The 20,584-nt window shown below is 52.8% G+C and overlaps 1 protein-coding gene across 16 annotated transcripts in view; it reads right to left on the bottom strand.

The window, feature by feature from the left end:
• Positions 1-20,584, bottom strand: part of Cux2 (cut-like homeobox 2) — a 199,902-nt gene that overhangs the window by 141,364 nt on the left and 37,954 nt on the right. The window contains exon 1 of one of the 16 annotated variants that reach the window (XM_039089263.2): positions 17,751-17,884. The exons of 14 other annotated variants lie outside the window; for them this stretch is intronic. The gene's annotated coding sequence lies outside the window, so the exon portion shown is untranslated. Of the gene's footprint in view, positions 1-2,469; positions 2,658-17,750; positions 17,885-20,584 lie in introns of those variants that run through there. One more of the 16 variants, XM_039089262.2, reaches the window with a different exon arrangement.

Raw genomic sequence — 20,584 nt, 5'->3', positions numbered from 1 at the left:
CAATACAGGCATTTTAGAAACCTATGCAGCCACCAGGTTAAAGGGGTAAGGTGGGGTCAGTAAGATGTCTCGGCAGGCTAAGGTGCCTACCACCAAAGCGGCAACCTGAGTTTGATCCCTGGGACCCACGTGATGGAAGGAAAGAACTGACTCCCGCAAGCCGTCCTCTGACCCCCACAATATGTGTTGTGATGTGCACCTGCCTGTACAAACACACATCATCATCATCATCATCATCATCATCATCATTTTGGTTTTTCAAGACAGGTTTCTCTGTGTAGCCCTGGCTGTCCTGGAACTCACTCTATAGACCAGGCTGGCCTCGAACTCAGAGATCCGCTGACCTCTGCTTCCTGAGTGCTGGGATTAAAGGTGTTGGCAAACTGGGTTTATGCACCCAATTTTTCAACAGGGGAAAAAAATATAAGTATCTGGAGGGGCCCAGAGAGATTAAGCAGCTGGCTCAAGGTCATTCAGCAACTGGAGAACCCAGACTTCTACAGTGACCCGGAAGACAGGGTTAAGTGCTTTGGGGAATATCCCTCGATACCTTACGTGCACACTGGAGGTCTGAGCACCTACCCAGGCAGTGCACGGCGCTGAGCCCCTGAGCACTTCACAGCAGCTGAAGGGCAAGTTGACTCTGGGCACAGTATAACGCCAGGCTCTGAGGCAACACCACACACCCCTGCCTCCCAGGTCTGCCACCAACATCCACATGTCGGCTTTACAGAGAGCACATGCCAGTTTGGGGGGCCGCAGCCACCACAAGCGTGAAGCTGGCTGGACAAGCGCTGAACAAGTACTGCCAGGGTTCCCTTGCCAGATACTCCTGCCCAGGGTGGCTTCAGCCAAGTCTGCACCTGCTTTGCCAATTTACTGAAGAGATGAGGGCAGAGCGGCCCACCCACGGGGCCACCACCCTGCAACCCCGTGCCATGTTACCCAACACAGGCGGAGAGAGCTTCAGAGAAGCGGCCTCCACACCGGGTGTAACAATGGAAGCATGCGAGCGCTTGCAGGCTGGGGGATGTTTTAATCTGCGTTCCACTGTTCCAGAAATAACAACAATAGTGCATGCTCTGTAACCTTTTATGTAAAACGAGAGACACCCTCAGTGTCAGGCATGGCTGATAAGGCGACTCAGTAGGTAAGGAAACCGAGGCACAGAGAGAATGCCTGGCTAGGGTCCCACATGGCTGGGACATACAACCTGGGACGCCGCCTGGCACACAGACCTGTGCTGATCAAGAAAGACCTTCTCAGCAACGAACGCAAGACAGCCACCTCCCTGACGCTCTCCCAACTCCATTTAACAGCCACAGCAGGGGGATTCAGAGACGCCAACCAATATGCCCAAGGACACACAGCATTTGAAGCCCTACTCTGCACATACGTCCCACACAGGCTAGGTCCACTGTGTATTTGTGTATCGCCAGGTGCCTGACTTCCGGTTTGTGACATGTCCTACGGTAGATGGACCTACGCAGGGGAGAGGTTTCCCTGGTTAGGAGCAACTGGCTAGCCACTAGGCTCTTTGAAGAGTAAAGGAGGCAGACTGTATCCCAAAGACACAGGGCCATTCTGATAGTTGGAGATACCTTCCTTAAAAGAGCTAGGGAAGACTGGGAATAGGGCAGCCCCTTTTATCCATGGGGCTACCAAGCCTACAATACCATAGACAGCAAGCACAGCTAAAGCTTGGCAGCAGGGCCGGGTGGAAGAGACCCAGCCACAGCCTTGGAAGGGGATCTGGGGCCAGGTGGGGTGCACCCTGCCTGCTCCCTCAGCCTGCACCAGTTTTTCCATAGCTAGGCAGGTCCACGGCAGCCCCACTCCAGCAGGAGCCAAAAGAGTGCCATGTGCACACACACATGCAGCTCACATGGGTCAAACAGGCTCGTGTGTGCCCGTACCATCACTCATGCAGAACGCTCGCACACTGCACACCCACACAGCACACTGTCCACATATCCTGTGAATGCACACATGTTCAAATGCACTTACATTTACCCCTGTATACGTACAGCAGTGTAGGCTCACACGTGTCCACTCTCTGCCACACACACCTGCAACCACAGGGACCCACGACCACGGACTCCTGTCTCCCAGAGTGCAGAGTACAGACCCACAATCAGCCACACCCATGGCCATCTCCTGAAGACAGGTACAGACCCAGCAAGCCACAACTCCTGGAAACACACACACACACACACACACACACACACACACACACAAACACACACACACACACACACACACAAACACACACACACACACACACACACACACGCACAGAGACTTCCACCTGTTCTCACATGCTGGTGGCTTTCAAAGCCATTGACAAGAAGGGAAAAAGCCTTAGAGCCACACATTTCCCCCCACACGGACCACACGGTCGGGCAGGGCAGAGACAGACACCAGAAGGTGGTCTTGAATCCTGTTCACCCCACATCTTCCTGCACTCACCCTGGGCGGCTCCGTCCTCTCCAGGGTTACCAATGCAGCAATGTCCAGTGACAGCAGGGCTGGGCACTGTGAGCCTCTGCGAGAGCGAGCTGAGCGAGGGCCGCCGGCAGCCTCGGCACATGCAAAGAATGTGCAAAAATAAACGCGAAAGGCTGCTGGCGGCCCTTCCCACAGGACTCGGGCTGACGCAGGTTCTGCTCCGCAACAAACATCTTCCTTCTAATTTTAAAGGCAGTAGCATTACCTCCCGGGCTCTCGAGACAGCTACACGCCATCTCCCCCGTCTGAGCTGACCACCGGCAGGGCCAGGCATTGAAAGGACACAGAAGTGCTGTGTCCCAGGCTCCAGCCCTGAGACCCACAGGTCACTGGAGTCTTAACTACACAGTTCCTGCAGTCCCCACTAAGGTGGTCAAGGTGAAGAGGAGCCCCAGATCTACGAAGACACCCCGACTTCCTCTCAAAGTCATATCTTAGTGAGTTGGATCCCTGTGGCCCCGATTCTGCTCTCGACATAAGTGCCACATACGGCAGCTTTCGAGCGGCTAGATCTCCTGACAGTGGGGGCAGGATGTGAAGTGGGGCTCCATTGCCCACCCCACATAGCCCCCTTGCCTGCACGCCATCTTACCTCATGCTTCCCTGCAGGGCCTAGTCGGGATTTGGCCTTGGCTTGGATGAGAAGGGAGATCACACAGATAGCAGAGTAGCCTATATGGATGGAACCCAAAGCCAAGACCTCAAAATGAAATCCTGGGCTGTGACAACGCCATAAAGGCCACCCTAGCCTTTGCTCCTTCCGCCTCCTCCCACTGAAACACGCTTGGCCACCTCTGGGCCTCCATGTCACTTTGCAGCTGGGGACCCAGGATCCTGTGTCCAGCAGGCAGTCTGTCTCCCATCTGCATTAGGATATGCAACACAGGCCACTGTCCCCATGCAGGCATCTGGCCTTGGACTTCCAGGCTGGTCAGACATTTACCCGGCTCCCAGCTTAAGCCAGCTGCCTACTTCTTGGTCTGTCCGATCCCAGGATGCCCCTGAGGGCAGTGAGCAGCCTTCAGTGAACTACCAGACCCACGTAGATAGATGATGGATTGATAAATCAATGATTTGAGCCCCCACAGCCTAGAGCTTGTGCTCACCCTTCCACAGATGCCACAGAGAAGCAAAAAAGTCAGATGCAAGACCTCAAGGGAGGAGGGTGACACGGCTTCTTGGCTTTTACCTGCTCTGCTAAGGGCTACCAGGTCAGACCCCTACATGCCCAGCAGAAAAACAAGTGTTGTTAGAAACACTGCCGGATTACCTCTCTGAGGCTCCAACGGTGGGGACTCTCAGTTTCCGGGTTCAGGACCCTGGACGCAGGCCTGTCCCTTGGCAGCAGCAGTTCCTCCTACCTAGCTCTTCCATGGAGGTGTGTGAGCATGCTCTGCTAAAATGTCATTGCACAGGTCCCCACGGCTGCAGCTCAAGCCACTGTACAGCTCCCTAAAGTTGGCTGACCAAACACCCTACCCTAAGCCCAAATTACATAAGAAAGGGAACCCCATCAGCCCCGAGGTACACTCACCTGGACCCCAACGGGATGATGAAAATCTGCCCTGTTCCAGTGCCCGGTGCGGTTCCTGTGTATAAAACAGCACCGACCCTGCGCTTGCAACAGCAGCACGTGGCTCCTGTGGCTGTATCCAGTTCTAGCCCTGACTGCCACTGAGTGGGGTGTCCCTCCCTGCACCGAGACGGGTAGGGTAGGTTTCCCCGCCATCCTGGTCACAGAGGCTTGTCTTAGTTACACAGCAGCCCAGACGCATGTATTCCTATCATCTTTTTCCACTGCCGTGATTAATACAATCTTTAAGCTCCCGTTTCTGCTGGCACCCTATGCTTGGCTCTTGGACTAGTTTGTTTTTAATAAATAAAGCCAAAAGAGAGAGAAAGAGATCCAAGCTTGTTTTCTCCCTGGTGCCCCAGGCTGAGGTGAGACAGAAAGGCTGAGGAGCAATGGGGGGGTTGGGAGGGAAGCAGAAGGGAGCGTGATACTGCGTATCTAAGACCCTTGGGCCCATCCCAGAACAATGTGGGTCTCACCACAAAGCCACAGGGGTGGCACGAATAACCGAGGACCCCACAGCACCTTCCTCTGACTCTGGCATGGAAGTCAAGCCGGGTTCTGTGTGAGAAGGCACGAGGGAGTGTCACGTGGGCAAGAACCTGCTTTTCAGATTCTCCTCCAGCTCCCCCACGGACAACACCAGCCTGCAGCCGGGCGCCATCTTCCCAAGCAATGGTGGCCACTGAGACGGTTGCCCAGGACAACAGTGGTGGGCGACAGACAGCCAAGGCCAGAAGCCACAGAATGAGGCTTCAGTTCATTCCCTCCTGACCAATGCTGAAGGGCTCTCTCTATCTTGGACCCTATAAGCGATGACAAGGATGTAAGTAAGCCAGGTGCCGGGCACAACAACACCTTGTGCACTTGGTCTCCCCACCGATGGGGAGAGAGCTCAGTAGCACTGACAAGCCTGGGGCTGGTGTTCACTCAAAAACCACTGCATACAGCGTCAGCCATGCCCCAGGCACTCCAACCTAGCTCCGGATATATCTTAGAGCCACAGGAAGCTTGACGGCTGGGGGGTTGGGGGATGGTGGTGGCGTTGGGAGTGGGGGTAGTGGCTTGAACCACCCTCATTTCTTAGGATCCTCTCTAGCTCTCTCCAAGCCAGACTGGGGTGAGCATTCTGACCGAGCCATGAATCCAAAATATCCCCACCCGTGGCTTCAACGTGTTGGGAGGGAGGCAGGAGTGGTGGGTGGCGCATGCCTTTAAACATAGCACTTGGGAGTCAGAGGCAAGTGGATCTCTGTGAGTTCAAAGCCAGCCTGATCTACATAGTGAGTTTCAGGACAGCTGGTGCTATACAGAGAAGCCCTATATCGAGGGGGGAAAAAAAAAGCCAAAAAGACATTGGGAGGGCAGTGACCATGCTAAACAAAGCAGAGGTCACACACAAGCTTCCTGGGGCCACTGAGAATGGGTACAGGGTGTCACACAGTGGGCACAGCATTGGCAAATGGTAAGTCAGATATGAACACAGCCAGGGCATACAGAAGAGCCCTGAATCCTCACCCCCGGGCGCCTCTCACCTGTCCCTCATGACAACCTGTATGGCAAGACCCAGGGCACACATTACAACTCACAAAACAGATATCCAACAGCCAACTCCTTTTTCCTCACCTCCATTTCAAAGACCAACCCCCCACCCCCAGAGGGCCGGCCACTTACCTGAGGACATGGACCAGACTCCATCCCAACTGCTTTGTGCTCTCACACATAGCCGTCCCCTCCCCAAGTCAGGCATCCAATAAAAGCTGCCTATGAGAAACGCCAGGGGGTGATTACTGCTGGGGAGATGGGGCTCCATTGCTCTCGAGTCCATAAAGATCAAAGAAACAACATAGAGAGGACCCCACAGCCCAGGAAACCTATGTCAACTTCTGATCCCACAGATATAACAGACACACTGCACAGGACCCATCTTGTCGACGTTTTAGAAGGTGGTGACACCAGGAGCCAATCCCTACTGTTACCAGAGCATGCATCTCAGATCCAAGCTCCCGTCACCTCTCCTTGGCTCAAAGGATGAGCCTCATCTCCCTCAGGGTCCTCCTAGACTCCCATGGCTGTAGGTGACGGCACAGTGGCTGGGGACCACAGCATCTGTTTTTCCCTCTTCCCACAGCTCTGGGCCCTGATGATTCTGCCACCGTTAGGCCGATGACTCTGCTCACCAAGCCTCCTCTGTGATGTGGGGAGAGAGGAGGAAGGCTGCCACGGTGAAGCTGCCAGCCACTCGATCCATCAGTGGCCAATACTTATTTAACTGGAGGCCGCCATGGATGACCTTCTCTGTAGAATCCCCTCCCAGCTGGGGCCTGTGGGTACACACAGGCTCACTCCTGAGGGTAGCAGTCACCGGAAATTATAAAGTAGCTAGAGATGGGTACGAGAGATGGGTACAAAGGCCCAGTCAAATTCCCCCTTCATGAGGCAGCGTTTGGCCCCCTTTAACTAAAAGCTGTGTGGCCACTGCCAGGGTAGTGATCAAGCCTTAGGTCACCGGTAAAAGAAAGGAAGATGGTCATCTCTCCAGAGGCGTCCCTCTGAGGCTTAGGAGAGATGAGGACAGGTGGCCATCACTTTCCCCACAGTCTAATCATGGAGACCTGTTCCCTGTGAGGGTAGGCACCTGTCATACAAGTTTCTAGCCCAAGACCTGCTTGCTGCCCCTACCGAGGTAATGACTTCAGCATCTTAGACACTGGTGTTATTTTTATTTTCTCAAAGTGGATTTTTTTCCCCCACTACTTTTAGAAGTGGCAGACGAGGCCTGTCTATTATAAAATATTTGTTGCAAACACACGCGCGCGAGAGCGCTCACACACACACACACCCCCACCCCCAAGGCTCACCACCCCGCGCACAGTCCCCATCCCATCCGTGCAAAGATCTCAAGTTTTGGTTGGTGTGAGAGGGAGGGACGGGGAAGCGGAGACCTGCTGTGGCAAGCCAGGGATGTTAGCGCCTTCCTGAGGGTGGTTCCACTGCAGGGAGAGGGACCTAGTGTCTCCGCTGGAGGAAAGGTCACTTTACTGATAGGGAAACTGAGACACGGACCCCGAAGTGCTTGCATGTGAGTGATGGTTCTGCCGCCAGCTGGCTGGCTGGTCATGGACAGTGGACTTCACCCCGCCTAAGCCTGTTACACTGTCTGTAAAAACGGGGTGGCAATGGTCACCCTTGCAGGAGCTTCAAAGTTGCCACTGTGGCTCTATCAGTAAAGGATCCTGCTGGCCCATCCTTGGCAAATCACTGGCTGGCGGGGTGAGATTGAGTTCCTGAAAACCAGTGTCTGTCCCTAGGGCCAACCTTCTCTAAGTTCTACATTCTTTGTCCCAACATTCCTTGCACCCTTGGACACATCTACCTCTGGCATGAACCCCACAGTAATAAGTTTAGGACCTTCGTGGGAGGGCCTGCTGCCATCTCTAACTGGTTGAGACTGGGGAGGGTCACACGAGCTGCCACCATTCAAGGAGACAGAGAGAGACAGAGACAGAGACAGAGACAGAGACAGAGACAGAGAGAGAGAGAGAGAGAGAGAGAGAGAGAGAGAGAGAGAGAGAGAGAACACATGACTTCGGGTGTCATCTTCAGGAACTGAACCCTCTGTGCAGGAATTCCAAGCCACAGGCCTGGCAAGGTTCTCGTTCCCTTCTCATTATGTACAGGCTGTGTGTCTTTGGACAAGCCACTTAAATACTCTGTTTTTGCTCCTGTAACATGATGACATTACCACATGGAATCCTTGGGTGGCCCAAGCCTGTGATTCCAGCACTTAGGAGTTAGAGGCAGGATGATCAGGAGTTCAAGGTCATCCTATGCTACCTAATAAGCTCAAGGCCATCCTGGGCTACCTGAAACCCCCTGTCCCTCTTCCTCCTCTCTGAAAAAAAAGGAGTCATCTAGTTACAGGGCTTAGTTCACCCGACATAATTCTTTACTCTCTCTTCCATGTTGATCACTAACACTTTTTACTTTTTTAGCAATGATCAGAGTATTACGACGTGGAGATACGCAGATGTACCGTGGTGGTCTAATCACAGACTCATGTAGATACACACCCCTGTCTAGCCAAGGGTTCATATGAGCACAACACAGTCTAGGCAAGGGCTCACATAGGCCTACCACAGTCTAGACAGAAGCTCCCTGGGGCATACCATAGCCTAGCCAACAGCTCACGTGGGCATACCACAACCTAAGCTCCAGCCCATATGGGCATACCATAATATAAACATGGTCTCACATGGGCGTACCACAGTCTAGATTAAAGCTCACATGGGCGTACCATAGTCTAGATTAAAGCTCACATGGGCGTACCACAGTCTAGACAAAGGTTTACGTGGACATACCACAGTCAGGCCATGGGCTAATGTAGATTTACCACAGTCTAACCATCAGTTCATATGAGCATACCATAACACAACCATGGGCTCATATGGAAATCCCATAACTAACTGAAGACCAGGTGGTTTGTTTTCGATCTCAGGCTACTGGGGACATTCTTGTGCAGGTTTGTGTCAACTTAAGTTTCTATTTCATTGGGATACTTCCCTTGGTTCTTGGACTCCCCTCCCAGGTATATTCTGACACTCGATCAAAAAAAAAAAAAAAAAAAAAAACCAAATTACTGAGCTTCTACTACTGTCAAGGCCCTGTGTCACACCCCCCCCACAACATACCGCCTCCTTTGCTGACACAGAACCCAATGACTGGGAGGACTGAACGTGGCAAAACGCATGCACTTTTGTCTAGGTCACCAGTGTCACCCACAGCAGTGGAAAAGAGTCGACAGCATGGCATTTCTATAGTATTTCAGGGTTTTGAGGCACCGACCTCATGGCCAGGTACCAAGAGGAAACTTTGCTGTGTCCCCGTCATGCAGAGAGCTTCGCATGTAGTCTCACTTCTGACCCCCAGGAGCCATCAAGTCTCCCCCGAGAGAATAAGATCACCCCTGTCCCAGAGGGCACGTGGTGGGTCAGAGGTCAGAGGACACACCGCCAGGAGGGGCAGAGCCAGGCTCTCAAGCTTCACGGACAGACGGCGGTGGCTGCAAAAGAAACCTGCTCTTCTGGTGCCCACGCCCCTGCACCTGTAATGTCAAGTGTCTTTCTCTCTCTGCTCCTCCGGCTTCATTAAAAGCCCCGGGCAGTGACTGTTTCCAATATCAATCAGACAGCTCCTCATTAACTATGAAAGATCTAAATGTTGATCACCTCAATCAATACGTTCCAAGCTCTCGTCAGTAAAAGGAAGAAATCATCAGGTCAGCCGAACCTGCTCCCTTTGATCAGAACGTTTCCCCCACTGGATGCAGCCCAGGCCACAAAGTCCCTGGCATCAGCGGCCCTGCATTTCACCCACCATGAAGCCAACAACAGGGCTCTCAGACCTGCCCTCGAGCACTCCAGCCAGAAGAGCATCAGCTGTGGCACCAAGGGAATACACAGCTTGCTGTTTTGAGGTCTGAGCTTGCAGTGTGCTATAATGCTAAGTGTGTGTGGGGGGGACCTGAAATCTGATTGGTAAATAAAGATTCCAACAGCCAATAGCTGCACAGAAGAGACATGGGCGGGGTTTAGGTTTCCTGGGCTTGGGGTCAAAGGAGAACCACTTGGAGAAGCAGAAGGTGCAGGAGGAGGAAGGAGAAGCTGGCTATGAGTTTAGGGGTCAAGAAAACGTGGCTCTGAGGCCTGGCCAATTGGCGTTAAGAGCAGCCCAGATGAAATATAGTTAGTAATAACTTGGGGTTATCGATAAGAAAGTAGATTCTAAGAACATAGAGGGTAAGCATTTGCTGTGTCTTTTATCCAGGAACTAAATGGTCAAAGGCAGGGTAGAAACCCAACCCCCCGCCAGGATTAAAATGTTCTTCAACAGCTCGCCACGTCCCCAATGTTTCTGGCAGGAATGGAAGCATGTGCTTCCTTTATGACAGGGTTCAAGCAGCTGGCGGCGGGGACAACCGCCAAGGCCACTGCTGTGTGTCCCTCCTCAATTGGGCGGCATGCTGCTTCGAGGGCCTGGAATCAGGCTGCAGGCTGGCCGAGGCAGGAGCTGGACGCCTCCTGCAGCCTAACGCCCCATTCCCGATTCCCTTCCTCACACACATGTACCTTCCAGCCAACAAGGGGCTCCGAGGAAGTTCTCCAGCAGCCATCACCAATGGGAAATCCACTCAGCCCCAACTGCAAGATGAGGAGATAGCACGCAACACAGTATGTCTTCAAATAAACAACCTACTACCCGATGGGAGATTGAGCCACGGGGTGGAGAAGGAAGCAAGGTGTAGACAGAATACGGACAGGGAGTGTTTCCGCTAAAAGGGTTAGGGATGGACTCTCTGGAAGTGAGAACTGAAGGAATCATCTGGGGCAGGGCAAGGGCATGTGCAAAGGTCCTGTGACACAAACAAACCCAGGGTATGTCCAAAACAAAAGCAAGCAAGGTGTTTCTTTGGTTTTACTCAGTTTACCCTTTCGGCCCACTGGCTTTCCAGGTGTTTTCCAAACCTTGCAAACAGCTTCCCTCTGCAGAGAAGGCCCTGGGAAGCCTTTCCAAGGGCATGCCCAGTGGTCTCACTTCCTCCTACTAGGCGGCCTCTTAAAGGCACCGCCCCTTCCCCACACTGCCTCAGGCTAATAGAAGGGAGTCTCCAGGGCCTTCAGACCCACACGGTGAGGCTCACCGTGGCCATACAGTTGATGGTTGCTTTATTCCAACTCCCCTCCAGCTCCGGTGGGTAGGGCAGTTTGCTGTGCACCCGGTGCAGGGTCTAACACCATGGTTCTCAACCTGTGGGTCGCAACCCCTTCAGGGGTCAACTGACTTTTTCCCCAGGGTCATGTATCAGCTTTTTAAGTTATGATTCATAACAGTAGCAAAACCACAGTTATGAAGTAGCAACAAGATAATTTTATGGTCGGTGGGGGGCTGTCACCCCAACTCAAGGAGCCGTATTCAAGGGCCGAGGTGTTAGCAAGGTTGAGGAGCACTGCTCTAATATCAACGGGGGCTGAGGAGACAACACAGCAGGTAAAGTGCCTGCCCTTCAAGCACAGGGACCTGAGCTCCGTTCCCAGCACCTGTGTAGAAAGCAGATGTGGTAATGTCTCTCTTTCCTCACATCACAGTGCTGGAGACATGGATACAAGCAGGATCCCTGCGGGCTGGAGAGGTGGCTCAGTATTTAAGAGCACTGACTGCTCTTCCAGAGGTCCTGAGTTCAAATCCCAGCAACCACATGGTGGCTCACAGCCATCTGTAATGGGATCTGATGCCCTCTTCTGACCTGCTGATATATATGCAGAACACTGTGTATATAATAAATAGATTTTTTGGGCTGGAGAGATGGCTCAGCGGTTAAGAGCACCAACTGCTCTTCCAGAGGTCCTGAGTTCAATTCCCAGCAACCACATGGTGGCTCACAACCATCTGTAATGGGATCTGATGCCTTCTTCTGGTGTGTCTGAAGACAGCTACAGTGTACTTATAGATAATAAATAAATCTTAAAAAAAAAAAAGTGGATCTCTGGAATGCCAGCTTAGTTCGCACGCCCCAAGTTCAGCAAAAAAAATGCCGTTCTCAAATAAATAAATAATGAGAGATGGCTCAGTGGTTAGGAACGCTGGCTGTTCCAGAGGACCCAGGTTCAGTTCCCAGCACTCACACAGCAGCTCACAACTGCCCATGGCTCCAGTTCCGGGGAGGGGGTGGGGGGAGGATCAGACACTCTCACACCGATGCACATAAAAATTTTTTTTTTTAAAAAAAGGCAGAGAATAATTAAGGAAGACACCTGACTTTGCCTTCTGTCCCCCACACAAATGTGCACACTTACACACACACACACACACACACACACACACACACACGTGTCCATAAGTGCATACACACAAAAACTGCGTAAGGTGACTGGGCGCTCAGAGAACAGGGGATCAGTGGCCTGCCTGGGCTATGGGGGAATGCGGAGGGGTGGGGGTGGAGGTTAGAGAATGGAGGGGTGAGTTAGGTGAGTATCAGGATGCTTGCCCAAGGCCTGGGGGAAGGAGAATATATGTGTATGCATCTCTTGGGACGCTGGGTGGAGAGGATTTTGAAGGAGGTCAGAAGCCAGGAGCTTCTGGGTTGTCTAAGTCGCCCTAGTGACTGGGAAAGGCGGGGACAGAACCATTTAGGAGTCACACTGGAGAAGGACTATTGGGCCCTGGGAGCAACCAGGGTCCGTGGGGAACCTGGCTGGGCACCCAGGAGGATGCACCCCCTGCAGAGGGGGCCCTAAGATGGCTGAGTGAGAGCCAGGTACCGTTGGCCATCAGCCAAGATCCCGGACTGACTCATTCCCCCCAGGAGGCACCGCAGCAAGGCCCCTCACCGCGGCCTGCGTTTAAAATAGAAGCTCCCTGTGAAACTGCAAATCATCCATCGCCCAGAGTCCTTAAAACGTTCACAGGTATTTAAAATGCTATACAATCAAGTTCGCGAAAAAGTATAAAGTGTAAGCGCTAAGCTACTTTAATGCCCTAATTAAAACAGACCAGCTTCTGCGAGCACCCTCTGTTTACTATTTCTGTAATAGCCCCTGGCCCGTTCGGTTCACAGGGAGAAAGGGAAAAGACATCCTTTTTAAACAGGCCTTAAAAAGACTGAGGTGGGGGAGAGAAAAAGTTTGTTCTCTCAGGCAATCTCTCAACACATCCACAGGCTGTGAACTCTGAAAGGAAGGACAGACCCTTCTGTCCCCTGGTGACCCAAGGTTCCCTCCCCCAACCACCAACCTCTCTTTCCGTAGAGCTCGAGCAGACACCAGTGTGGGTTCTCCTTAGGTTCCATGGCAGCAAGGACCCCACCGAAGCCACCTACCAAATTCTCTGGGTGCCAAATGGGTCACCCTGGAGCTGCCCTCTTTTTCCCAGCTTCCTTGCCAGCCCCGGGGCTTCCAACCTACTGCCCCCTGCACTCTCCTAGTAGAGGGTGCATCAGTGATCATACATTGGGCCCTCTCACCACAGTACAATCACGTGAGCACTGGACTGGCCCCTGCAGCATGCACATAGTAGGTGTCACAGGAAAAGTCCCTTTCTTCAAGATTCATTTGAACTCAAGAACCGCTATACCTCTCAGAGAGACCAGACCCCGGTTCTTCCTCTGGAGAAAACCTCCCAGGAATGGATGGTAGGGCTCCGTGCTCCAGCACGCTCAACTCTGAGAAAGGGTGGCCTTGGGGTTTTGGAAAAAGCCAGACACTTGGTCACCTGAAAATGGAGGCCTGTGAACTCTGCCAGCCTCCTCTGGCTCTGCCAGAGCTGCCCAGCATGCAGCCTCTACACAATGGCTCCTCAGGGTCTCTGTAGTCACCCTGATCACCACGAGGTCCTGATGTCACCTTGTCCTGCTCCTCCACTGCTGTGTTTTGGGAGGCCAGCTCCACCCCTCCTGTGTCTGAGGAGTCTCTCTTCATGGGACTTTTGGGGGAGTAGACTTGACCTCTGGTTACCCTGGCAGCCTGCGTCAGGTCCCCTTAACAGAGGAGAGACTCTAGGCCCAACCAGTGCAGCCTGGCTTTTCAGCCTACAGAAACGAGTACCGACAGCTCCTCCGGCCCCCCACCCCCACCCCCGAATACCTAAGAATCACATGCTTTAATGGTGGCCCAGGGCAGAGCATCTCCATCGGCAGACTGTTGCCAACATCTAGCAGAGATCTCAGCATCTGACAGAGGAGGAAACCACACTTCTCAAAGAGCTCCAGGCAGTCACGTGAGCAAGAACGCAAGAGACTCATCTCGTTCCTCCTGCCCCCCTCCCCCAGGAACTTAACCATGTCCCTACTGTGTGCAGGTGCTTGGCATACAAAGATACCCAAAAGTGACCAAAGCCCCTACCTTCTCAGAGCTGGCATTTCAATGAGAAGAATCCATCAGCAAAAGAAGTGTGTAGAGTCTACGACTAATCACGTTGGGAGCTAAGAGGGGGTCAAGGTGGCCCAGCAGTGTCCTGTGCATGGGTATGCAAAGAACATTGTTTTAGGGGTGGCTACCAGACAAAGGAAGGGGCTGCATGAGAAGATGGGGCAACAGGCCCACGGGCCCCATGCACAATCGTGATGTCCCCCTTACTACCGTTCTATACCGGAAAAACAGAGGCCTAGAAAACCAGATCTCGTTCAGGTCACAAAGAATTTGAAGTGACAGGCCAGAACTAGAGCCCTGAGCTTCCCCTCCACCAGGGCAGCTGACTCTTTTTGCTGAGGTCTCCCTTCTATGAGTTGCCACACCTACTGAGCTTGGACTGAGAGGCCATGGGAGGGAGGAGTCCTAACAAGGATGCTCCAGGGGCCACCAAGTTCATGACTTCCAATCGCAGTGAGCAGGAATCCTCCTCACGGGGAGGAGGGCAGCTGCACCATCCCCCGACTCCCCACACTGCTGAATGATCACAGTGGCAAGCAAGTGGCCATACCCTTTAAGCCCTCATGGGGACGGCAACTCTCGTCCTAGCTCTGATCCCCAGGTGCATGCCAAGGCATACCTCCAAATGACAGCACACGTGAAAAGAGCAAATTAGCCCACCCTAGAACCCATCTCAGGGACCCCACCACCACCTGCCATTGCTGACAAGTTCTAGAAGGTTCTATAGTGAAAGCTGCTTTAATTTGCTTGTTTGTGAAGGTGTGCTGAAAATCCAATCCCAACACTTCCTCTCTGGCTCCTGTTCCCAACTCTTGAGTTTGCAAGAAGACCTGAGGCTTTATCTACAGTGAAGTGGTAAGTTTCACTAATGGTCCTCTGTCCCCATGGACCAAGGACACTCTAGGCAGGGCTGGCCCAACACCATTTCCTCCTCAGCCACTTGACCAGGGACCAGGACTGCCGGAGCCATTCTCCTCCCCTTCCCCGTGCTGTTCCTCCATTGGAGTCTCAAGTTACCAGTTCCAGTGTTGGTTGAGTGAATAAAAAAAAAAATGACCCCGAGTGCCACGCCCTGTTCCCTTACCACCATCTTTATAATTCTGTGTGTTTGCTCACTGAGGCTATCTTAAGAACCTCACGGGGAAACGCCGGGGAACCCAGCAATCCTCCACCCCCCCACCCCAGGCACAGCCAGAGCCAGAACTAGCTGTTTCCTCTTCCTCCCCCCCCCCATGTTACGTTAAGCGAAATTTCTTCATTGGCAAATAAATGCTCTCTCCATCAATAAGCATGAGGAACTAAATCAAACTGTTAGCTGTCATTCTTATCTCTTAAACAGACCCATGGATTTCCCAACTAATCAGAAAAGGAATCAAACGCTACCATTTGAGGTCAGAGATAACCCGGTCAATCTCTGCCAGGAGGAGGCATCGGGGCAGGCATTTGCGTACAGGCCCCCCCCCCAAAAAACAAACACCCCTGTAAATAAAGCCAGCCTCCATCCTGTCTGCACAATGCAGGGCTTATTGAGTGAGTCAGGTGTTTGGCTGATTAAAAATTGATCCATTTCAAAATCTAATCAACAGAATAGGATTCTTTCATACGTTATCGGGGGAGCTGCTGACATCGAAAACCAAACCTGTTATTAACCCATGAACTCCAGTGACCCGCTCCCCACTGCTCCCAGGGACCGTAAATTATTCAGTGGCCCACGACCAGGGGAGGGCTGCTGGGCCTGATGGATTTAGACCAGGGCATCGGTCCAGGGCTTTGGGTCGATGGCGTGGCCTCACCAATCCCGGGAGGCCGGGGTTCAGGACACTCAGGGGCTACATGTCATGCCTGTGAATACATTACTGGCATCCGCTGGGGCCTGGCCTGGGCTGTGCCTTTGACTAAAAGGCCTCTCTGAGGAGAGTGGGCAGGCTGGCTGGGGCCTATGGGGACATAAGGCTTGGGGACGGCCATTCCTGATTGCCAAGTTAAGAGATGGTTTCCCTTGAAACAGAATGAATAGATAATGACCCGGGGCAGCATTTGGCAAAGGAGGCCCAGCCATACTATCTCCTTCAGATGCCTGTCTCCTCCTTCAAAGGAAGGCTCTAGGGCTATGTGGGGTGCTAGCCAGAGGTGCCCAGAGGCTGCTGGCATGTTTAGTAGGGCTCCCTGGGGTGGCCGTGGCCTTCCCGCTGATTTCTAAGCTCTCTGACCTTGAATCAGAGCCTCCCGGAGAGCCAAATCTTACCAAAGCAAGATCAAAGAAACAACGTGCTCCATCCTATCCCCTCCTCCTTCTCCTCCCCTTCCTCCTCTCCCTCCCCCTCTCCCAGTACACACACACACACACACACACACACACACACCCCCTGTCGGCTTACATTCCACCGAGCAAGTAGGGACTCTCAGGGCAACAAGGCCATCTGAATTTAATACTGTAGCTTCGCAGCCTGCGTTTAACAGCTGACCCAACGGGAAGGATAAACGAAGGTAGTAATATGGGAGGAGAAAATGGAAGCAAATTCCACAGGGCTTGGGAGTGGGTTGGCCTGGAGACGGGGAGAACAGAACAGATACCCCCCAACCTGGACCTCTGAACAGTCTGAATCTTAGCACTGCCACATCTTGGCTGTGTGAGCTTGGGAGGTGACACAACCTCTCTGAGCCTCCAACGGCCGGTTCTCCGGGTCACAGTTCAGGATGGGAGGACAGGGAAATGACAGGTACTGAGCTCACTGGCACAGTGCGGCCCCCTAGAGTTCTTGAAATGGTCACCTGCACACTCAGCTGAACTCACCCCCACCACCTCTGTGCTGACCTCTGTAACAGTGACCCCCACTTGTGCTCCAGGGCCTGAGAGTCTAGCGGGAACCCCAGAGGGTACCTTCACCGCCTGTGATTGTGTCTGAAAGCCAAGTACAGGGTTCTAAACCCAGCTCTACCACGTACGGGCTGTGTGACTACGGGAAAGAGAGCTGACCTCTCTGTGCTTCAGCGTTCTCCACTAAACCAGGATGCTACAAACACCAGCCTCATGTGGCTTACTCAACATATTGCCAGGCACACAGAAAGCCCTGGACCCCAGGCCAGACATCAGGCCTTTCTGAACCTGGGCTCCTCAGTACTGAGGCCTACAAGGTCATGGCTCTCTTCCACAGTCCAAGTCAACACTGTCGGCAAGCGCTCAGATAAACACACAAAACCCAAAGCTTCACAAGCATTTCTGCAACACAAGCAGGCAAAAGAATCAGCAACAAGGGCATCTGGGGGCTTCCATGCCGCCGGCCACTGAGATGCCTGAGCGCCCAGCAAGCCAGTGACAGGCTGCTCCTGCCGCAGACACTTCAGGACCTGAGAATCCACTCTTCACAGTCACTGCAGTCTACAGCCACCCATGCCCTTCTCAAAGCAGAGTCTGTGTGGAAGGCTCCAGGACCCACACTGTGGGCCCTTTCGGGCTGTCACTATGCCATCCATTGGGTGACAGCCCACGGCAACACAGATCCCAGCCTGACCGCCACAGCCAAACAGGAGACAGCTCCAGGGTTAGGGGCTGAGGCAAAAAGATGCTCCCTCCATACAAAGCACAGTGTTGCCAGGCCTGAGAGAGGGTCTAGTCATGATGGAATGAATGAACAAAGGGGCCGGAAGCCCCCCTGGGGGGGGGGGAACTCCAGGAGGAAAGGGGAGGGTGAAAGAAGTGATGCTGGGGGCCCAGGGACCAGACTCTGAGCCAGACCCAACCTTACCTGGCCAGAGGGTCTCAGAAGTCTCAGGCTTGGAGGAGGAGGGTGGTGGCACGTCCTCGATGGCAATGGACAGTACTGGCCAGTCCCTAGAAGTGAGCTGGCCCGACCCTGGCGGCTGCTGGCCACCAGCACTGTTTACTCACTGCCTGTTGTCCGCGTGACAGGCCTTCCAAGAACTGCGATCAATGGGAGTCTGGCCGCCCGCAGCCAGTCTCCCCACAGCCCCGGGTTCAGCTTCAGAGGCCCATGCTGGGATGTCCCCAGCCTGGCCCTGGCGTCTGCCGGGATGATGGAGAGACAGCGCCAGCCTCACCCACAGCCCAGAGCCGACTACGGCAGCAGGGCTCAGCCCACGTGGGACCCTCTTGGTGCAAGTGAACCCCCATGTGACCCTGATTCGCTGGCCTGAAGAATTCACAGGCCTGCATCCTAGTGAGGAGCACCTGGGCCTGCGACAGGGCAACAAGGTGTGTGGGAGAAGTCAGGTGCTCCTCAGAGCGCAGCTCACCCGGCATCAATGAGAAACGCAGCAGGGTCAGGTCCCAAGTCCCACCCGGACTCAGGAGGCTGAGGCAGAAGGACTTTAAGTTTGAGGCCACCCTGAGCTACCGACACGGCAAGACACCGTCTCAAAACTGAAAACAGAAGGAAAATAAAACCAAAGACAGCAAGCCACCCAGGTTGTCCAGCTAAATAAACACATTGACGTGAGTTGCCGAAACGATGCGCCGAGGTTTTTTTTTTTTGTTTGTTTGTTTGTTTGTTTTTCTTTTTCTTTTTTTCAGAGCTGGGGACCAAACCCAGGGCCTTGCGCTTGTTAGGCAAGCGCTCTACCACTGAGCTAAATCCCCAACCCCTGTTTATTTTTTTAACTGTTTATTATAGCTCAAATATTTTGTGGGGCGTCTTTGCCGCAAGAATTATTTATTCGAAGTTCCAATTTAAGCAGGCACCCTCTGATTGTCCTCTGTCACTATCATTGGTCATGATGCTTGCAGATGTGTTTGTGGGTTTATTTATTTATTTACCCGGTAGCAAAACTGAACGCTATTCCAGCCTCTCACTGGAGGTCCACTGTCAGCTTCAGTTCCTTTGCAGGACAGAGCGCCCATAGCCTCTAGGCCACTAGGAAAGCCCACGTGCCAAGTGTTTATTGATCAACTCAGGCAGTCGTCAAAAATAAGGGCTTTAGGGCCCCTATTTACAACTGAGGAAACTGAGGCACAGAGAGGCAAAGACAGCGAAAAAAAAAGTCACACAGCCAGCCAGAATCAGAGCAGCATCTACACAGACAGGCAGTCAGGGAAAGACAAATCCCTCGGGTTAGATTCTTTTACTGCTATCTCTTAAGGAATGGCTGGGTCTGGGGTGTGGCTCAGGAGGCTGAGCCCACACAATGCCCTGGCCTCGACTGCCAAGGCCGTATAAACAGAAGGTTTAGCCTCAGCAACCTTTTGAGGGCAGCCTGGGCTACATGAGACCCAGTCTCAAAATTTAAAGAAATAAAAGAGCACTCAGGAAGCGGAGACAAGCAGATCTCTGTGGGTTCAAGGCCAGCTTGGTCTACCGAGAGAGTTACAGGACAGCCAGGGCTACAGAGAGAAACCCTGCCTCGAAAAACCAAAAACCAAACAAAAGATATAAAAGATATATACCCTAGAGTAAAGGGGAACAAGGCGATGATGACATTTAAAGTGTGGTACCCCACTCTGCCAGCATCAGAAACACATCGTGTGACACTGTATCAGAGGGGAGTTGGGCTAAGAGCACTTGCTAAGAGCATGAGGCCCTGTGTTTGTATCCCCAGTACCCACCCGTGGGTGTGTGTGGTCACGGGTGAGCATCTGCCCTAGTTTTGTTCATCTGCTGGGATAAAACACTTTCACCCAAAGCATGCATTGCATCTTATGTGTTCAGTATGTTGTCCAGGGAACCCAAGGCAGGAACCCGAGGCAGACCATGAGAGAACAGCACTCACTGGCTCATTGGCAAGGTCAAGCCTAGGAATGGTGTCGCCCACAGTGGACTGTGCCCTCCTGTATCAATCAAGACAATCCCTCACAGACATGACCATGGGCTGTTGTCGACTTGACAGCTGAAGCTCACTAGAACAGCACTTCTAACCTCAGCGCTAGGGGTGGATGGCTGACACTGAGACGGAGGGTAGCAGCAGCTGGCTGGCTGCCAACCTAAATCCAGGTTCAGTGAGAGAGTCTGCCTCAAGGGATAAGGCAGAAAATGATGAAGCAGGATGCCTGACATCCTCCTCTGGTACCTACGTGTACATATATACAACATGTACACGTACATGCACATACAAACAAACAACAAACGAATAAATAAATGTGTTGAAAGCAACTGGAGACCACACTTAACTGGTGGAGGTGCGACTCTGTTGGGAAGTCATTATCGGTATCTCTAGCTTGTCTCTCTCCAGGGGATGCTCCAGGGGGTTCCCTGGAGATACTTCTGTCTATCCTGACAGAGGGCCCCCCTATACCTGGTGGGGATCCCATAAGCGAGTGTTACCAAGTGCCCAGGCCACTGGTTAGATCTGAGGAACTGTGATCTCTGCCAGGGATGCCCATGTATCCCTCTGCATCAAGAGACACTCATCCACTGCTAGGAGAGCTTTGGATTAAAAGTCTTTCAAATGTCCCTCAGGGGCAGATGGAGAGTCATCACATTCCCAGAACAAGGAAGGCAAAGAAAGGAGGATCACTGTGAGTTCCAAAACAGGCTGGGCTACAAAGTAAGACCCTGTCTCAAAAAACAAACAAACAAACAAAAAAATCAATCAGCCAATGATCGAGGATCCTTCCCGGGTGGATGGC

This window comes from Rattus norvegicus, chromosome 12, assembly GCF_036323735.1.
Source record: "Rattus norvegicus strain BN/NHsdMcwi chromosome 12, GRCr8, whole genome shotgun sequence".
Lineage (NCBI taxonomy): Eukaryota > Metazoa > Chordata > Mammalia > Rodentia > Muridae > Rattus > Rattus norvegicus.
The sequence above is the reverse complement of the archived record's forward strand: the minus strand, read 5'-3'. Positions and strand labels throughout refer to the sequence as shown.